The sequence below is a fragment of the Jatropha curcas genome, chromosome 9 (genome assembly GCF_041381405.1).
Source record: "Jatropha curcas cultivar XTBG-Jc1 chromosome 9, XTBG_Jcur_1.0, whole genome shotgun sequence".
NCBI lineage: Eukaryota > Viridiplantae > Streptophyta > Magnoliopsida > Malpighiales > Euphorbiaceae > Jatropha > Jatropha curcas.
In genome coordinates this window covers 16,063,122-16,084,740 of record NC_143159.1, presented here as the reverse complement: position 1 = coordinate 16,084,740, position 21,619 = coordinate 16,063,122, and the positions used below count along the sequence as shown (strand labels likewise).

The following is a 21,619-nucleotide window of genomic DNA, read 5'->3' as shown; positions in this document are numbered from 1 at the left end:
GACCAAATGCTGGAGGTAGAATTTCTTGATGAAGACTTGTTGAGGTTGGAAAGTGAAGTCTGGGAAATGTACTTCGATGGAACTTCAAACTACCATGGAAATGGGGTTGGAGTCGTATTCAAAACTCCTTGTGGAGAATACGTCCCAATCGCAATCAAATTAGATTTCGACTGCACCAACAATGAAGCCGAGTATGAAGCTTGCATAAAGGGGTTAGAAGTAGCCTTGGAAAAAGAAATAAAGGTCCTCAAGGTTTTCGGGGATTCCAATTTAATAGTCTCCCAAGCTTTGAGAAAATGGAAAATTAAGGAAGAGCGTTTGGTTCCTTACCTGCAACGCTTGGACGAATTGGCTCAGCAATTTGAGGATTTATCCTTCCACTACTTGCCGCGAGCCAAAAATCAGTTTGCTGATGCTCTGGCTACTTTGGCCTCCATGGTTAATGTAGGGGGAGACCAAGTCATTTGACCTCTGACAGTTCGGCTACAGAAACAGCCAGCACATATCATGAATTTGGTGGATGACAAGCCCTGGTATTGGGATATACAGAATTATCTTCAGAATGAAGCCTACCCGGATGGATCCACCAAGACTGATCAACGGACATTGAGACAGTTAGCATCCGGATATTTCCTTACTGGGGGAGTACTGTATAAAAGAAGTTGGAATGGCCTGCACCTAAGGTGCGTTGTTGAGGGAGATGCTCAAGCCATCATGGATTCCTTACATAATGGGGAGTCTGGTCCACACATGCATGGGATAGCCTTGGCTCGGAAAATCGTGAACCTGGGTTATTACTGGTCAACCATGAATGCAGACTGCGTGAGGCACGTGCAGAAGTGCCATGAGTGTCAAATTTTTGCTAAGCTGCAAAGACAGCCTCCGGTCAATTTGAATCCTATTGCTTCACCATGGCCTTTCGCAATTTGGGGCATAGACGTGATCGGAAAAATCCACCCAAAGGCTTCCAATGGTCACCAATTCATCCTGGTTGCTGTGGATTATTTCACTAAGTGGATTGAGGCATCCTCCTATTCGGTCTTGAATGCCAAGAAGGCAGCACAGTTCGTTCGTACTAACATCCTTTGTCGGTACGGAACGCCATTCGAGATCATTACCGATAACGGGTCCCACTTTCAAAGTGAATTTTCTGACCTGCTGAAGCAAAAGAAGATTCAACATCATAAGTCCTCACCCTATCGTCCACAAACAAATGGGGCTGTAGAGGCTGCAAACAAGGCTATAAAAGTCATTTTGTAGAAGACGGTTAGAAAGCACAAAGCTTGGCATGAACAGTTGCCAAATGCCCTATGGGGATATAGGACTTCAATTAGAACGCCTACTGGGGCAACTCCGTATTCCTTAGTGTATGCTATGGAAGCAGTGTTGCCTATCGAGTTGGAAGTTCAGTCGGCGAGGATTATCCGGGAAAGCCAGATCAGCGAAGCAGATTGGGCAAAGAATTATCATTTGCAACTCTTGGGTATGGATGAAAAGCGATTACGAGCAATCCACCAAACTCAAGCTTACCAAAGAAGAATGGCACGGCATTTTAATAAGAAGGTCAAAGACCGAAAACTGGAAGAAGGTTGTTTGGTCCTGAAGGAAATTAGACAGCCAATCGTAGACCCATGTGGGAAGTTTCGTCCTCATTGGGTTGGACCCTATGTGTTGAAGAAGATATTGTCTGGCGGAGCCGTCATTTTGACTGATTTGGATGGTTTGGAATTCACAAATCCATGTAATTTAGATCAGTTAAAAAGATATTTTGTATAATAAGCATTGCATAATGTAAAATGAACTACATTAGACCTGATTCTCTTCGGAAAAAAGAAATTATGTATCGGAGATATGTAGGCAGCCCTCATTGGGCACGGTCTAAACATTAATGGAAAAATCATTCCACAATTCTTTCTTCTTTGCCAACAATAATAAAAAAAAAAGGAAAAAAGAAAAGAAAAAAAAAAAGAGAAAAACCCGCTAAGTCGAAAACCCGAAAAGGGCGGCTTACGCAAAAGTCGGGGCCCGCTAAGCTGAAAACCCGAAAAGGGCGGCTTAGGAAAAAATGGGTAACCCGCTAAGTCGAAAACCCGAAAGGGCGGCTTAGGCAAAAGTCGGGGCCCGCTAAGTTGAAAACCTGAAAAGGGCGACTTAGGCAAAAATGGGTAGCTCGTTAAGTTGAAAACTCGAAAGGGCGGCTTAGGCAAAAATTAGAGCTTGCATAAATAAAGTTGGAAAATGCTTGGAAAACTTAAAAGTCAAATCTCATTCCAATCAAATAAAGCCAAACAGCCCGAAGTCAAGCAGAAAGCAAAAGAGTCCAAAATAAATAAATGATGAAGTCTAAGTCTCAGTCCAAAAAAAATAAAAACAAAACATACATCCAAAATCCAAAGTCCAAGTCCCAAACAAAAAAGTCAAAATAAGGGAAAATACAATAAAGGTCCGAAAGCCTATAAGAGTCTAGGTGTCCCGTCGCCTCCGTGGGGCAACATCCTCCGAGTCATCCCTAGCCGCTGAACTCTCTCCAACCTCGCCTGTCCGAGGAGCTAACACAATCTCCTCATCAGTCCCGATCTCATTATCAGCGTCAGCCTGAGCCCAACCTTCAAGTACACTCAGCAGTGCGTTCCTCCTTGGCCTTTCAACCGGCCAGACAACGGCAATGAACCAGGTCCGATACTCAGGAGAAGTCTGAACACCGGCAGGATTAGGTAAAGACCTAACCATATGATGGTCTCTAACCCAAGCCCTAAGGACGGCTCGGGTAACACCCGGAGTGATGGATGAATCAGCTGAAATGTCATCCATAATCGGAACAGTCTGGTCTATCCCCATTTGCCTCAAAACGCGCGAAGCGCAGTACCAAGTACAGTGTGTAAGGCCTAAAAGGTAAACCCGAGTATGGCGGAAGCTAACCTGGATAAAGCGGGTGATGTCATACCAAGAAATGTACCACAGTACCTCACTTGGACCCAACTCAATCAGCCATGAAGTCCATGCATCAGTAGATGGGTGTGTGATCAAGATCCTTCGCATACGATACTGAGTGGGGCTATAGGGCAAGAGAGTAGGAGCAGCAACCACTTGGAGGTGGTCCTTTAACCAAACCTGAGTAATGGATCCTTTCTATTACAAAGGAACGAACCAAAAGAAAGAAGAAAAAAGGAAGAGGAAAAGGAGAAATACCTGGAGAATAATCGGAGAGACCGTCCAGTCATTGAAGCCTAAAGCAGCTCTGTCAAGGCTCCTGATAGTCTCTGCCAGCACAATGCCACCAATGCAACCCATATCCTCCATCTGCCGAACCATGGGGCAGAGGCGCAAATCCCCAAAGCCTGGGTCCTGGTTGAACAAGAAACCAGCCAATAAGCAAAAAACCAAGGCCCGCATTCTCAGCCTCATTCGGTCTGGGTCGTCTGAATGGACCTCTAAAATTCGTCGATCAGGGGCAACAGAATTGATTTTTGGTCACCAACAATCATGGCCTTAGCTTGTGGTCGGCTGAACTGGAACAGGCTTTCAAACGACTGAACATACCCAATTTTGACCTCATGCTTGACTAAAGGGGCATTGGAGTCGCACCCTATAATAGCACAGAATTCCTCAAAAAGAGGGCACATCTCCTCCATCATGGCCCCGAATCGGAAAACGTGGGCCTCCGGGTCCCAAAGTCTGACGCAAGCCCATAAAAAATCCCAGTCAACTACTACCCCCCTAAGAGTAATGATAGGAGAAAGACCGTACCTACCCAAGTTGATCTTTTCGACTTTAGAGAGACTCCTAGTCCAGCTGTGCATGTGTGGTTAAAAAAGGGATTCATCTTTGAAAAAATATATATATATATATTTTTTCCCCCAGTACATATAAAATTCTATTTCATGGGCTGAAATGAAATCCTATTTTCTTTCAAATTTGATAATCATGCATACATATAAGATTTTCAGTACTAACCAAGTGCAGGTACAGTCAAAGTTCAGTACAGAAATACAGTAAAGAAAGAAAAACAGGAAAAATCTAGCAACTATCAGCGATGGGGCCTTCTCCTCCTCTGATCATCAAAGGCCCTCAGAGTCCAGGACGAAGTTAGTTCTTGCTGCATCCCGAGAATCTGATTGACCAATCCGATAGGAACCTGGAAATCATACAAAGAAAAATACAAGTCAATATCAAATCTCTTATGAATCCTTTTTGTAAGAGATTTATCGGTCTTTACCTCAGTAATGTCCTCAGGAGGAAGATCCAGGCGATCCACATTCTCCAGGGAGACCTCCCGAAAAGCTAGAGTGCCGTCAGGAGGATAGTAGGGAAAGGCTAAAAGGCGGGTCTTTTAGACGCGTCTGATTTTCGCCTTCAAAATTTGTGTTTCAGACAACCATCGACTCCCATAAATCATTTTTATGGTTGCCAGTGGGGGGCAACTGTGAATACCCAAATTTTGAGGTTCAAAAAGCCAGCTTTCCCGGACTGCAAACAGTCCGGCCGGACCGGAGGCCATTCGGAAAGTTCACCGAAAGTATGCCAATATGGTACTTGAAACATCCGAAAAATTGCGAGGATCACAGAACTGGTCCCGGAATATTTTTTGGAGGTACGGAACTCCTGAAAAAGCCATTTGAACAAAAAAATAGCAAGTCCGCCGGCCCCGGCGGTGGCGGCAGCCGCCGGGAGGGGCGGCCATTGCCGCCGCCGTGGCGGTACGGAACTCCCGAAAGTATGCCAATATGGTACTTGAAACGTCCAAAAAATTGCGAGGATCGCAGAACTGGTCCCGGAATATTTTTTGGAGGTACGGAACTCCCGAAAAAGCCATTTGAACAAAAAAATAGCAAGTCCGCCGGCCCCGGCGGCGGCGGCTGCCGCCGGGAGGGGAGGCCGCCGCCGCCCTCCAGTCCGATTTTTTCCTATAAATATAGCCCCGGCACTCCGTTTTTACTCACTCAGTCTGTGTTGACGGACGCTCCTTCTCCCCTATGCTCCTTGCGATTCTTTTACTGCTTTTCTGCATTTAGTGTAGGCTTTTATTATTCTGCTGTTGTGATATTTGGCCACTTAAATCAAATTAAATTGATTAATATTCCCCAAACGAGGAGCAGCCGCCGATTAACTCAAGTACATAAACGAAACTCTGCTTATCTAATTTTAGCACTTCATGCATATTCTTCTTCTACTCCAATTCTGATTTAAACTGCTGCATCAATGCATTCACGTCATCAATTAAGCAAATAAACTGCCTTAATTAAATATGATTAAGCTTAAATGCCTGGTTAATTAATAATCGTGGTATTAAAGCCTAAATCCGACAATATTGGCTAAAGTATCTAGTCTATCAATGACTATGGTATAATCGCCTTTATTTCGAACAGTTTTAAGTCCAATTAATCAATAATTGTGGCTAAACTGCCTTAATTAAACACGTTTTTCTTGGCAATAAATTGCCTACATTGCAATTCAATTGATCTCTTTTGGCAAACAAATTGCCTATACGTGAGATTAACCATTTTTTAGCGACAAATCGCTTAAATAAAAGCTTTGGCAAAATGCCTTGAATTAATCAATCTTTTGGCTAAAAGCCTTAAATCACTCATTTTGGCTAAAAGCCTTCAAATATTTAATTTTGGCGACAATCGCCTAAATCACATCAATTTTCGGCAAACTGATTGCCTAAATCAATCTTTTGGCTAAAAGCCTTAAATCAACATTTTTGGCAACAAATGCCTAAATCGAATCAATCAATTCTTTGGCAAAATGCCTAAACAAAATGCACGAAACATACACACACTCATGCATTAAGCATACCCATTCAAAGCTCTTTAAAAAAGGCCTACCAAACTACGTTGACTTTGATCTTCCATTCAAAACGGAAGTACGTAGGCACGTTTGGGATTTAACCCCGAGCGGCAAGTCGAAATCACTTAAACATTCCATTGGTCCAATTACCTTGCAAAGCATTCATTTTTTGGTTAGTTCATCAACATGACATGGTCTCGGGATCCACCTCGGGTTCGTAGACTATGCCTTAAACATTGGGATAATTAATCTAGTAATTAGGTTAATTAAAATTGGAGTCAACTTAGGGTTTTTTCCTAGTTTGCCCTAAAATAATTAAACAAGGTGGCGACTCACATTCACGTGCATTTCTGCCCTTAGTCATATGCATTTTTATGCCTATTTTCGGGGGGAGGGGTTCACAGTAACATTCTGCCTGTCATTGGACATTACTGAGTAATATTAAACATCTGTTAATAAAAAAGAACACGTTAAAAAGGGTAGTTTGAAAGGTAGTTACGGACCAGAGCAGCTGCGTCATGCAGCTACTACCTGCGTGACGCAACTGTTCATGTCCAAAAGAACTTGACTCTGCCTGGACCACCTGCGTGACGGAACTGTTCGTGTGCGTAATTTTTATTTCGTTTTTATATTTTTATTTGATATTATGTTTTAAATAAGTGATTAATGAATCTGGAAATTTTGATAAGGTCACGAACAAATGCGTCACGCAATTAGGAGTTCCGCCACGCACCTGTTCTTCATAAAACAGCTGCGTGACGCTGTGAATACTCAAATTTTGAGGCTCAAACAGCCAGTTTTCCCGGCCGCGGCGGTGGCGGCCGCCCTTAAAGGCGGCAGCAGCCGCCGGCGACAGCGGCTGCAGTCGCCTGTGAATGCCCAAATTTTGAGGCTCGAAGAGCCAATTTTTCCGGACTGCAAACAGTCCGACCAGACCAAAGGCCATTTTGGAAGTTCATCGAAAGTATGCCAATATGGTACTTGAAACGTCCGGGATGTCGCGAGGATCGCGGAACTGGTCCCGGAATTTTTTTCGGAGGTCCGGAGCTCTCGAAAAAGCCTCCGGAGCGAGAATTAGCAAAACCACCAGGCATGGCGGCCCAGCCGCTGGCTTCCGGCGGCCCTGGCCGCCGACCGTCGACGGCCCGAGACGCCGAGCAACGGCGGCCCAGCCACCGAGCCCCGGTGGCCCGGCCGCCGAAACAGTCCCATTTCGCCTATAAATAGTGGCCTCGGCACTCCGATTTCCTCACTCAGTCTGTGTTGACGGACGCTCCTTCTCCCTTACGCTCCTTGCGATTCTTTACTACTTTTCTGCATTTTTATTTAGCTTTATTATTTTCTTGCTTTGTTATTTGGTCATTTAAAATTAAATTAATTAATATTCCCTTAACGAGGAGCTTAACCTGGAGTTAAGAAGTGGCCGTCGATTAAATCAGGTACATGAACTAAACTCTGCCTATTTAATTTTAGCATTTCATACATTCTTCTCTTCTACTCCTAATAATTCTATAACTGCATAAATACATTCATGACATCTTTAGGCAAATAAACTGCCTCGAATAAATAAGTTTAGGCTAAATGCCCGGTTAATAAATAATCGTGGTATTAAAGCCTAAATCCGACAATATTGACTTAAAATACCTAGTTAATTAATAGCTATGGTATAATCTCCTTTATTTCGAACAAATCTGGCTTAAGTCCAATTAATCAATAATTGTGGCTAAAAAGCTTTAATTCAAACACGTTTTTTATTGGCAATAAAATTGCCTACATTACAATCCAGTTAATCAATTTTTGGCAAACACATTGCCTATAAACTAGATTAACTACTTTCACCGACAAATCGCTTAAATCAATTCTTTGGCAAAATGCCTAAAATTAATCAACTTATTTTGGCTAAAAGCTTTAAATCAATCATTTTGGCGACAATCGCCTAAATAATCATCTTTTGGCAAACAGATTGCCTAAATTAACCTTTTTGGCTAAAAGCCTTCAAATTAATCAATCTTTTGGCTAAAAGCCTTAAAATCAAGCATTTTGGCGACAATCGCCTAAATCACAACATTTTTGGCAACAATTGCCTGAATTAATCTTTTGGCTAAAAGCCATTAAAATCAACACTTTTGGCATCAAATGCCTAAAAAAATCAATCAATCTTTGGCAAAATGCCTAAACAAAATGCACAAAGCATACACACACTCATGCATAACGCATCCCCATTCAAAGCCCTCTAAAAGAGGCCTATCGAACTACGTCGACTTTGATCTTCCATTCAAACGGAAGTACGTAGGCACGTTTGGGATTTAACCTCGAGCGGCAAGTCGAAATCACTTAAAACATTTCATTGGTCTAATTACATCATTTTACCCTGCAAAGCATTCATTGTTTTGGTTAGTTCATCAGCATGACATAGTCTCGGGATCCACCTCGGGTTCGTAGACCATGCCTTAATCATTGGGTTAATTAATCTAATAATTAGGTTAATTAAAATTGGAGTCACTTAGGGTTTTTTCCTAGTTTACCCTAAAATAATTAAACAAGGTGGCGACTCACACATCACGTGCATTTCTTCCTTAGTCATATGCATTCATATGCCATTGATTTTTGGGGGAGGGCTTCACAGTTTGGTGACTTCACTGGGGAATATTATGTAATCTTTTTGCATAAGTGGACTACAATTGCTGCATAGACTAACCGGCCCTTCTTCAGGGCATTATTTTACTATGCTTCGTTTTGCAGGGTACCTTGACCTGAATCGAGTGTTCTTTCTTTGAGAATACTTGATGAGAAAATTTGAACTTAATTGACAAATTTGATTAAAACATTTAAATTTGTTGACTTATTGGCACGATTGAGAATCTTTTTCTCCATTGCATAAAAAATGAATTTCAAATCAATTTCTTCTCTCTCTGTTCAAACTTCTGAGTCTGGATAGCAAGTAGCGCTGATCGGCAGGTCTCTTTGATTATGTCGACGGACAGCCAAAGCGTCCTCCCAGTTACTGCAAACCATCCCTAATCCTTTTGGGGGTGGCCCATGAGTATGCGTACTGTCGGACCCACGCGAAACTCCTTGTTTCACATGTGGTTAGGTATATCCATACTCAAGGTTCAAGGGTCCCTTAATAAGCCAATTCCCTATTTGTGTCATAGCCTATAGAACCTATCCTTTAGGACTGTATGCACCCAATGATGTGAATCATACCATAAATGAATTATGTTGTGATGTTGTGCGCATTCACGCATTCATCCCATACTTCACAAAAAAAAAAACATTCCATTTCAAAGCTGAAAAATCACATTTTTTGTCCCTGAGACCTGAAAAATTACATTTTAGTCCCTGAGACCTAGAAAATTCACATTTTGGCCTCTAAGGCCCAAAAATTCTCAATTTGGCCCCAGAGGCCCAAGAATACCCATTTTGGCCTCAGAGGCCCAAAAATTTTCAATTTGGCCCCGAAGGCCCAAAAATTCTCAATTTGGCCCCAGAGGCCCAAGAATACCCATTTTGGCCCCAGAGGCCCAAAAATTTTCAATTTGGCCACAGAGGCCCAAAAAATTCCCAATTTGGGCCCGAAGGCCCAAAAATTCTCAATTTGGCCCCAAAGGCCCAAAAATGCCCAATTTGGCCACAAAAGCCCAGAAGTTCACATTTTGGCCTCTAAGGCCCAAAAATTTCCAATTTGGCCACAGAGGCCCAAAAATTCTCAATTTGGCCCCAGAGGCCCAAGAATACTCATTTTGGCCACAGAGGCCCAAAAATTCTCAATTTGGCCCCTAAAGCCAAAAAAAAAAAAAAATTTTGAGAACTTAGGGCCTTTCGAAATGTCGAGGTGTCCAGCCCTAAGCACTTTACCTTACATATCACATCCCATTAGGTTCTATCCTAGGTATCCTAGCATACCAACATTATCCTACCACACAGGGTCAAACCGTCCCATCTCACAGGGTCAAGTCCAAATACCTTACCCATACACCACCCTACCGCACACTATCTCACATACCCTATGGAAACGCCTTATATAGGATAGTCTAATCGTTTTGACTATGTCCTTTTACAGGTACCCCTCCAAAGACCACCTGTACCCGAAACACCAACTGAGCTCTCACCCACAAGTCCAACAACCCCGACTGCGCCAATGGCATCACTGTCTGACATCCAAAACCTCATTGAACAACTGGAAGTCAGAATGGAGGCTAGAATGAATGAGGCATTGGCCGCCCAAAGGACTGCCCTAATAGCCGAACTAGGTGGTGGTAATGGAAACGGGGCTTCCGCTGGGGGAAGTGGACCTTCTGCCTCCAATCAGGGACCTGCTGCAGAACCGACAAACCCTACCCTTAACCGGGACGACATGCCCTCCAGAACTGCTTCTGAGCTGGAAGCTCAGAAAATGAGAGAGAAACTAGAACTCCTGGAAAGGTCTATTACTGCCCTCAAGACACACAAAGAAGTCGTGGACATGGACTCCTTGTCCTTGTTCCCCGAAGCAAGACTGCCGACAAAGTTCAAGATGCCCAACATGGACAAGTTTGATGGAACCACTTGTCCCAAAATGCACCTGAAAATGTAAGTGGGTGCCCTCAACCCGTTTGGCCTGAACAGCGTGCTCCTTGCTCAGTTGTTTTAGCAATCTTTGACTGGTGCTGCATTAAGATGGTTTGTAAGCTTGGATCATTCCAAAATGAAGAATTGGGAGGACATATGCAATGCTTTCAACACGCAGTACCATTATAATATCGAAGTGGATGTTACCCGGAGGGAGCTGGAAACCACTAAACAAAAGAACAATGAGACCTTCTCCTCGTTCCTTTAGAGGTGGAGAGCCAAAGCTGCTCAAATGATCAACCGACCCTCTGAACAGGAACAAGTTGACATAATAATCAAGAATTTACTGCCTGTCTACCAGTCACAGCTTCAAACACAGTACTTGCCTACGTTCCAATCGCTCATTGCAACTGCAACTAAGGTGGAAGACTTAATCTAGTTGGGTCAACTCAAAGAAGACTCATACAAGAAGCAGAATCATGCTGGACTTTGAAAAAAAACCGTCTACAAGACCTGGTTGACAATGGGTCCATCATCCCCAAGAGCAAACTAAACATCAATCAATCCCTTGCCTAACCATGGGATTAATGCAAAAAAAAATTGCTGAACAAGAATCGTCCGATCCTTTCGAACTTTTCTTAGAAATGAATGAAGTTTGTGTCTGAGAAGGTTGAGATCAAACCTCCAAAAGATCAAAGGAATTGTTCAAGACCAACAACAACATGTCTGATCGATTGAAGCATCGAGAAGAACAAAGTCACTACAGTCAATCCAATCCTAGTCCATCACAGTCCACCTAGAGTCTATCTTTTAGGGTCTAGTTTTTGTTTTCATTTTCATTTCCATTCAAGTTTTCATTTGTAAATCTAAGTGTCTTTTGTACACAAATTTTATCTTATCAATAAAAAGTGATCAGTTTACGTTCCAATCATGTTTATACTCTCTCCCTATCCTTTCCTGTGAAAGCACAAAAAAAAAATCGAAAAAAATAATAAAAAATTAAAAAAAATGATGATAAAAAAAAAGATAATAAAAATTGGCAAAGTAAAATGCATTCATTTGCTCTGCATCAATCAAAGCTGGGGGCATCCTAAGAAGCACCATCAAAGGGGAAGTTTTGAAGGGTAATCATGGAAAGGATCCAGCAAAGGGTACGCAAGACTTCAAACAGTACCGAGGCAAAGCCGATGGAAGGGGTTAGGGCCAGAATGGTTTCTCCGAAAACCCAGGAATGGAAGATGCTCCGATTGAGAGGTGTCTGAATTTTGAGCTTAAAAGCGACAGAATAAAGAAGTTATGTTTGGAATTGGGTTGGGTCTGCACGAAGTCGCAATGCTATCCATACGCTACTCAAGTCATCTCAGAATCAAGTTGCCTCGAAATTCTTTATGGAGAGGCTGCTTCTAAGCAAGCAAAAAGGAAAAACGGGACAAAAGGAACCCCTGGTCAAAAGGAAGCAAACAAGCAAAAGAAAAAAAAATGGGTCAAAAGAAACTTCTGCACAAAAGAAAGAAATCAAGGACAAAGCTACAGGAAATCAAGTTGTCAAAAAACGGGTCAACTGCAAGCTCTCCGTTAAATTCAAGCCCATCAAGGGTAGATGACAAATCATTTCAGCCATAAGGACAAAGACCAAGCGGCTGCTCACATTTTGAAAAAGCAAGTTAAAAGAAGCTGTCATTTCCATAAATTGGATGACAACAAAGACCTTGAAAATCAAGCGCCAAGCATGGCACAAGTACTAGTGTCCTTATAAACAAGGATCATTTCTCAAAACAAGGAAAAGGAAGAGTCTCCTCAAAATTCCTTATGGAGAGGAGAACCATTGAGGAAATAAGTTTCAAATTCAGAGGAAGATAAAGTTCAAGAAAAGGAATCAAATTAACCTCGAGAATTCAAACATGGTGAAGCCACAAACTCAAAGCATAAAAGCTTCTTCAACACTCAAGCCACTCAAGTTACCATCACAATGTGGGTATTCAAAACTCTTTGTGATGAATACAAGTCACATTTCAGTCAACCAGTGGTAAAACCACTACAACAACAAAGTCGGATTCGCCTAGGGTCATCACTATTATACGAGCTCGAGTCAATAAGTTGATTCAACCTCATCAAAGTCGGGAATGAATCCCATAAAGATATCAAGTCGGGAAGGAATCCCGCAAAGACATCAAGCCGGGAAGGAATCCCGTGAAGAAATCAAGCCAGAAATGAATTCTGCATCAACATCAAATTGGGAATGAATCCCGTAAAGACATCCAGTCGGGAAGGAATCCCGCAAAGACATCAAGCCGGGAAGAAATCCCGCGAAGAAATCAAGTCAGAAATGAATTCTGCATTAACATCAAGTCGGGAAGGAATCCCGTAAAGACATCCAGTCGGGAATGAATCCCGTAAAGACAGCAAGCCAGGAAGAAATCCTGCGAAGAAATCAAGGCAGCAATGAATTCTGCATCAACATCAAGTCGGGAAGGAATCCCGCAAAGACATCCAGTCGGGAAGAAATCCCGCGAAGAAATCAAATCGGAAATAAATTCCACAATCAGCATTAAGGCGAAATTGAATTTTGCCCCAACAGCAAGTCGGAAATAAATTCCGCACCAAGACAGAAAGGAATTCCGCACTAACATCAAGTCGGAGATGAATTCCGCACCAGCCGAGCACGAAGTTCGCATCCCGGAAGGAACTATGAAAGACCTGATTCTCCCCATCCCCCGAAGAGTTCTTGGAGATACGTAGGCAGCCACAAAGGCGCGGTCACAAACATAAGTCTGCATCATAAAAAGCATTTTCTCTTTGCCAATAAAAAAAATATAATAATAAAAATAGTAAAAAAAAAGAGAAGAAAAGAAAAATAAAAGCTGGAGTTGAAAACCCGAAAGGGCGGCTTCAGGCAAGAATTGAGCCCGCTAGGCTGAAAACCCGAAAGGGCGATCTAGGCAAAAGTTAGGGCAAAGAGCCTGCTAGAGTCGAAAACCCGAAAGGGCGGCTACTAGGCAAAAGTTAAGGCAAAAAGAAAAAAAAGTGCTTTCAAAGGTCTTCTCGGGAGTATATAAATCATTTTTTCCAGGAACCACTGAATTCCTTCGAGTCAAAATTCACTACAAGAAAAATTTGAGTCTCTAAATCGAGTCTCTAAAATCAAGTCTCCATCACCAGTGGTCATTTCACAACGAGTCACAAAAATCGAGTCATTCTCAAAAAAAGGTTCGTTTTGAAAGCATCATTCTTTGAGTCATTCCTCGAAAAAAAAGAGAGAGAGGAAAATGTCAATTCAATCCCCGAGGTTTCCAAAACAACCCTAAAAAAAATGTCAAACATAATCGTTGAGAGGTAATTCTTTAATACCTCATCTCCACTCGGACCATCGTTTCTTCGATCCTTTCAGACGAGCAATGTCATCCACATTGTTCGTTTCCTCGAGTCATATAAGTGGCTTTGTTCTCTTTGATTCCTCAATCGATTGGACAAGTACAACGCCAATGTCTTGAAGTATTCCATGGTCAGCACCATTCTGGGGGTAAGAAGTGATAAGAACCTTCACCATTCTCCCATCACAAAAGTAATCACAGAATTTTTAGTCTTTCATTAAGAAAAAAATTCTATTTCAGCTAATAAGGGCATCAATTCTCTCAAGCAGGGGGCAAAATCCTCCAAGTCGGATTCAGGGGCAAGTGTTAAAAAAAAAAAACAACATGCACAACCCAGGGTGAAACCCAACCATCATCAATCTCTTTTACACAAACCTAGGGTAGAACCCGGTTAATGGTTAACTTTTTTTACATAAAACCTAGGGTGAAACCCTAACCAATAACCAACCATTTTTCATCCAAAACCAAGCCATTGGATGATTTCGACTTTAGGTGGACCCTTGGTTCTCAAAGAAAAAAACAAATCTCTTTTCAAGCCCTCATTAAGAGGCAAAATCTCTTTCCAAGTCCTCTAAGAGGCAAAATCTCTTTTCAAGCCCTCATTAAGGGGAAAACCTCTTTTTCAAGTCCTCTAAGAGGCCAAATTTCTTTTTAAGTCCTCAAAGAGGCAAAAACATCTTTAAGTAACAAACATAAATCCATGCATTTGATCATTTCATTTCATAGAAAAAACCCACGGCGGGGTTTTCCTCCTCTGCCCATCCTCAAAATTTGCTCCTTCAGACAGCCATTGGCTCTCATAAATCATTTTTTATGATAACCAGTGGGGGGCAACTGTGAATACTCAAATTTTGAGGCTCAAAAAGCCAGTTTTCCCTGCCGCTGCGGTGGCGGCGGCAGCCGCTGGCGACAGCGGCTGCAGTCGCCTGTGAATATCCAAATTTTGAGGCTCGAAGAGCCAATTTTCCCGGACTGCAAACAGTCCGACTGGACCAAAGGCCATTTTGGAAGTTCACCGAAAGTATGCCAATATGGTACTTGAAACGTCCGGGACGTCGCGAGGATCGCGGAACTGGTCCCGAAATTTTTTTCGGAGGTCCGAAGCTCCCGGAAAAGCCTCCGGAGCGAGAATTAGCAAAACCACCAGGCACGGCGGCCTAGCCGCTGGCATCCGGCGGCCCGAGACGCCGAGCACTGGTGGCCTAGCCGCCGAGCCCCGGCGGCCCGACCACTGAGCCCGGCCGCCGACCGCCGGCGGCCCGGCAGCCGAGCCAGTCCGATTTCACCTATAAATAGTGGCCCCGGCACTCCGATTTCCTCACTCAGTCTGTGTTGATGGACGCTCCTTCTCCCTTATGCTCCTTGCGATTCTTTACTGCTTTTCTGCATTTTTATTTAGCTTTACTATTTTCTTGCTTTGTTATTTAGTCATTTAAAATTAAATTAATTAATATTCCCTTAACGAGGAGCTTAACCTGGAGTTAAGAAGTGGCCATCGATTAAATCAGGTACATGAACTAAACTCTGTCTATTTAATTTTAGCATTTCATACATTCTTCTCTTCTACTCCTAATAATTCTATAACTGCATAAATACATTCATGACATCTTTAGGCAAATAAACTGCCTCGAATAAATAAGTTTAGGCTAAATGCCCGGTTAATAAATAATCGTGGTATTAAAGCCTAAATCCGACAATATTGGCTTAAAATACCTAGTTAATTAATAGCTATGGTATAATCGCCTTTATTTCGAACAAATCTAGCTTAAGTCCAATTAATCAATAATTGTGGCTAAAAAGCTTTAATTCAAACATGTTTTTTATTGGCAATAAAATTGCCTACATTACAATCCAGTTAATCAATTTTTGGCAAACACATTGCCTATAAACTAGATTAACTACTTTCAGCGACAAATCGCTTAAATCAATTCTTTGGCAAAATGCCTAAAATTAATCAACTTATTTTGGCTAAAAGCTTTAAATCAATCATTTTGGCGACAATCGCCTAAATAATCATCTTTTGGCAGACAGATTGCCTAAATTAACCTTTTTGGCTAAAAGCCTTCAAATTAATCAATCTTTTGGCTAAAAGCCTTAAAATCAAGCATTTTGGCGACAATCGCCTAAATCACAACATTTTTGGCATTGCCTGAATTAATCTTTTGGCTAAAAGCCATTAAAATCAACACTTTCGGCATCAAATGCCTAAAAAAATCAATCAATCTTTGGCAAAATGCCTAAAGAAAATGCACAAAGCATACACACACTCATGCATAAAGCATCCCCATTCAAAGCCCTCTAAAAGAGGCCTATCGAACTACGTCGACTTTGATCTTCCATTCAAACGGAAGTACGTAGGCACGTTTGGGATTTAACCCCGAGCGGCAAGTCGAAATCACTTAAAACATTTCATTGGTCTAATTACATCATTTTACCCTACAAAGCATTCATTGTTTTGGTTAGTTCATCAGCATGACATAGTCTCGGGATCCACCTCGGGTTCGTAGACCATGCCTTAATCATTGGGTTAATTAATCTAATAATTAGGTTAATTAAAATTGGAGTCACTTAGGGTTTTTTCCTAGTTTACCCTAAAATAATTAAACAAGGTTGCGACTCACACATCACGTGCATTTCTTCCTTAGTCACATGCATTCATATGCCATTGATTTTTGGGGGAGGGGTTCACAGACGCAACTGTTCTAGGGTTCCAGAATCATATTTTTATTTTATTTTAATTTCATGTCCTTAAATAAATGTTTAATTTTAATTCAAGAAATAACCAATGATGGGCAGACTATGTTTTAATCAAACCAAACAAGTTAATTTACTTTTATATATGATTTTAGGATTTATAGAATTTATATGGTTTAAATTGTATTATTAAATCCGGTTTGTGGCCCGCCTTTAACCATAAGGCAAGAGCGGGTCTTTTTAATTATTTTTGCTATGGGTGGATGATGGATGTGATTATGAATGGTTATGAATGCAATGAATGAACCTATTTGGGACGATTAATTAATTTTCAACATAGGAACTCGGTTCGATTTATTCGGGTTGGGTTTAATTAAACAAATTGGCTTTTCTAAATTAAAATAAATTAGAAATTGCAGGTTAAAAGAGGCCGATTTTCCGGGCATCGGCTTCCAACGGGCCGATGTACTCAATTCCCTTACCTAGAACCGCACACGGTGCGCCTAACCAGTTTTTCAAATAATTGGCCTTAAATAAAAATAGGGTTAAAAGAAGTCACTTTTATAAAATAAAATTGGAAACGGTCCCATTGTCGAAATAATGGGTGGCGACTCAAATATTTTATAAGACCGATTTATCGGCATCGCATTCCCAAAAGGCTTTAACACCACTTTTTCAATAAAAATCACTAATTCAAATAATAAGAACCAAAGAAGTTTTTCGAGGTCCCTTCCGGGGTTTGGGGATCTCAATTGGGCGAAAACAGATTGGTGACTTCACTGGGGATTCTGCATCCACTAATCCCCGGTTATTTTTTAATAATCAAGTGGTTACAATTAGGAATTGACTCTAAAAGCCTTCATTTTTTTAAATAAAATTGATTAGAAAAGCCGATGGAAAATTCTTTAATCGTCCGTATGTGCTTAATTGCTTTTTTTTTCTTTTTTAGGATTTTTTCATTCATACCGCATTTCTCTCTTCTCATCACTTTCTACCCATATTATCCTTCGGTACTGGTGTTAACTTTGACGGTGGATCTAGCCTAAACCTCGCGTTTTAGGTGCATCCATCCGAGAATTAACATTACTACCAACCGCAAGTCTAGTATCTTAAAGGTGCATCAAAAGGAGTAGGCCCAACAAAGCCCGAATCCTGTTTGCGGAACCCAGACTTTGTAAGCCTAATAAGACTAAAGCCAATGCACATAGTCAAAAACCTTAGTCACTTCCCCTAAGGTACACCCAATTCTGGTTGCTGTTGTTATGCCGCATTCATTTCCGAGAGTTGATATCGTCAATCTCAAAATCCCCTGTTGGTTGTCGAGATTAGACCAATTCCTAGGAAACAGATGTCGAAATTTATACCAATGGAATCCATGTGTGGGAGAAATAAGGTTGGAAGACATGCATTTCCCAACTCCTGTTCCCCTGTATGTTATAAACTGTACATATGTTGTGACATTCATGCACCATGTAACATTTTTCTTTTTCAGCCATTCATTAATAAGAGCTAATTTTCGGTATGGACATTTGACCTTGGTCTTGAGACTGGACCTCAAATTCATTTTGAATAATAAGATGCAATCACTTATAGCAAATTATACCCGAAAGAAAAGGGAGATATAAGGGGGTTGCGATTCTTTTGTATTTTTACATTTCTCGTATTATCTGAAAATAAGTGAGAGATTACAAAATTTGTAACAAAACAAAATAAGATCCTGCTTGGGACCATATGTCCCAAGGCAAAAAGTAAGGATACAAAATATATACACAATGAAATAAAAATAACACAAAAATGTCCCGCTTGGAAATTCTTTCATTCCAAGGCAAAAGTTAGGGACTTGAGAGAAAATAGTCGACCGTAAATCCAAAAGGAACTGTCGACGACAGATAATACTAGAAATGTTTAAATACAAAATAAGTTATTGCCATATTATTCACACCGAATTTTGGGTCCAGTCGTTGAAATCGAGATCTTATTTCCATACCGGTCTTTAGCACATTAGAAATGCATTTCTCATCCTATGTGCTTTCATTTTCTCATGCATATATGCAGGACCTGCTTTAACTCAGATATTTTTTGTCAGAATTGATTCTTCTCGGGAAATTGCTTCGAGAGCTTGGCACCGACACCCTGGTCAACGCTTAGTTAGAACATCCCCGATCCCCGAGCTTACTCCAGTCAGTTCTGTGAATTATTCAAGTTCAGATTCTGATTCAGGCCCAATAGAAATGGCTGATGACATGGAGAATGAGACCGGGTTCTCCCAAGCCAAGATAAGGACCATTACTCAGATAGTAGCTGCTGCTTTCGCCCAAGATAGGGCACAAAATCAGACTCCTCCCACATCAAGCAGCCAACCTGTGGTTGAGGAGAGACAAATCCCAAAACCTGCTTCAGATAATCAGGCCTCTGTGGGTAACACTGTCCCAGTCGAGAATGATATAATCAAGCAACTTGCTGAGCTGAAAGACAAGGTTGAGAAAATGTCTGTAGTGAAGGAAAAGGACCCGATCACCAACTTCCATATAACCGAATATGTCTTGCACCCTATCAGCTCCACTTCGTTCAAAACGTTCAAGCATACTGTGTTTGAGGGAGATAAAGACCCGCGGTCCCATCTATCTGAATTCCTCCAGGTTTCTCAAATGAACCGATACAATGAGGAGGATGTTTTACGAGCATTCCCACAAACACTACATAAGAGTTACCGGAGGTGGTATGATGGTCTAGATTTGGAGACACAAAAGAATTGGGTCAAGCTTCAGACCGCTTTTCTTAAGCACTTTAAGACTGATGATAGTGACGAATTTGGCTTGCGTGATTTGGAGAGTCTGAGACAGGAGAAAGATGAAAGCTTCTCTGACTATTATAGGAGGTGGAGAACAAAGCTATTCATGGTCCAGACGAGGCCGAAGGACCAAGAATTAATCAGAATTTTCAGCAGAAGCTTGTTGCCCTTCTTCAAAGAGAGAATGTTGACCCAACCTCTCATTGACTTTGCTCTAGTTCAAAGAGCTGGTTTGAACATAGAGGAGCTATATAAGGAGGAGAAGAAGAAGAGTCGAGGGTTTGGCAATTATCGGACCTCCTACAATGACAGAAATGCCGGAAACAGTAACCCGAATCAGTCAGGAAGCGGTAATACAGTGGGGGCTATCAATGAATGAGTGAGAAGAGAATTCACTGACCTGGGTAGACCTTTGAGTATGGTCACGAGGTCATGCATCAAGAATGGAGTACTTTCAAAGCTGCCAGTCGATCCAACTAAACCTGTGCGTGGAAGGTATATGGATCGGAACTGTGATTACCACCAATGCAAGGGGCATTCAATTGATGAGTGTTTCAAGTTGAGGCACGACATTCAAGATATGATAGATAGCGAAAAGATAACCAAACCCTCCGAGAGGAACAAGCCCAGCACCAAGAACAATCCACTCCCTCAATACCAGTACAATTATCCGCCCCGCAAGTCTCAGTCGGGTGGATCAGTCAATGCAATCGAAAGTGGCTTACCAGAGGAACTGGTATTAGCAGAGGCTGAATGGGAAGAAAGGATGTGTGCCATGCTGAACATATGGGACTATTGTAGCAGCGATGAAGAAGAAGGGAAGATACCCGTGAAAATAGAGATTGAGAAGAGCATTACTGTAAAGGTGGGCGAGGTACCAGAGAGTGAAGACGAGCAGATTCAGCTCGCAATCCAAAAAAGTTTGGCGGATCAGGAAGAGCAATGGTATTATAGCAGCGAAGAGGATGTGAATGAAGTAGGCATCTAGAGCTTAACCCGGAGTGGGCGAGTATATAATCCCGATAGCAGTGTTCAAGCTAAGGGAAAAGAAGTTGCTGCTGACGAAATGAGGAAGAAGACAATAGAAAAGGGCGGAGAAGAGCCAAAAGAAAAGAAGAAGGAAGAGGAAGTAGTGAAAATGCAAAAGAGGACTGCTGAAATGGGTGAGAGCAGTCAAAACCGAGCACCCAGTGGTATAACGGCAAACTCAGTGTTGAGCCAGTTGCAGAGGACAAGGGCAGATATTTCATTATGGGATTTGCTGATAGCATCCAAAGAGCATAGGGAGTCCTTGTTGGAAGCCATGACCTTTGTTAGAGTGCCTGCCCGAATCTAGAGTGTAGATATGATCAATGTGTTGCAACGCAGAATTGGCGAGATCACTTTCTTTGATTCGGACCTCCCGCCAGAAGGAAGAAACCACTTCAAGCCCTTATACATTCAGATTGCTGTCAACGGGCGCGAAACCCGAAATGTAATGGTGGACAATGGGTCAGCTTTGTGTGTGTGCCCATTGAAGATGCTATCCAAGTTCAAAATTGAGGAGTCAAAACTTGAACCATCTAACATGGTGGTCAAGGCATATGATAATACCATGCGCAATGCAAAAGGAACTTTCAGAGCGAAGATCTCCACAGGGGCTATAGAAAGTTGGGTGGATGTGGTCGTCTTGGACATCCTGGCCAGCTATGCTTTATTGTTGGGGAGGCCACGGCTTCACCCTCTAGGTGCAATTCCGTCCACCCTGCACAGAAAAGTAAAGGTCCCATGGGGTACTGAGGTGATGACCGTTAACGCGCAAGAGGACTTGAATGTGGCAACAGTGGAAGGCTTGGAGGTGGCAGTGCCGTTGTCTGGTTTCCAAGTGGCAGTGATTGATGCGCCAGTTAATGGGAGTAAGAGTGCAGTTAACAGGATGAGCCCTTTTTCGAGGAAAATGATGAAAAAGATGCAGTGGCAGTATGGCAAAGGGCTAGGCCGGGAGCTACAAGGAAGGTTTGAACCTCTCTCATCAGCCTATGGACAACAAGATAGACGTGGGCTGGGATATTCAGAGAACAGAAAGAAGGAGAAGTATGAGATCCGGTCTCCGGTTAGAGAGCCAAATCTAAATCATATCTTCTTTATCCCACAAGCTTCAGGAGAATTTCAAAGTAGAGGGAAGACCTACCCTGGCCTGGAAATTTTCATGACGGATTTTGCTGAATAATTGATCAATTCTCCTGAACCTTCCTTGGAACAGCTGGTTGAAGGCACCGAATTCATGGTGGGTATGATACAAGCAGGCACTGAAGCTGAATGGTCGAAGAAGATATCTGAGTTTGAAGACTTCTTGGGGATTGGGGATGAAGCTTCCAAGATAGTGCAAGAGCAGAAAGCCAAGGCACACTGTGAACCCCTCCCCCGAAATGCCAAGGCATGT

General features: G+C 42.1%; 1 pseudogene; it reads left to right on the top strand.

The window, feature by feature from the left end:
* The window catches only part of LOC149493705 (uncharacterized), a 29,808-nt pseudogene extending 9,623 nt beyond the window's left edge, over positions 1 to 20,185 (top strand).
* The last annotated feature ends 1,434 nt before the right edge of the window (positions 20,186 to 21,619 follow it).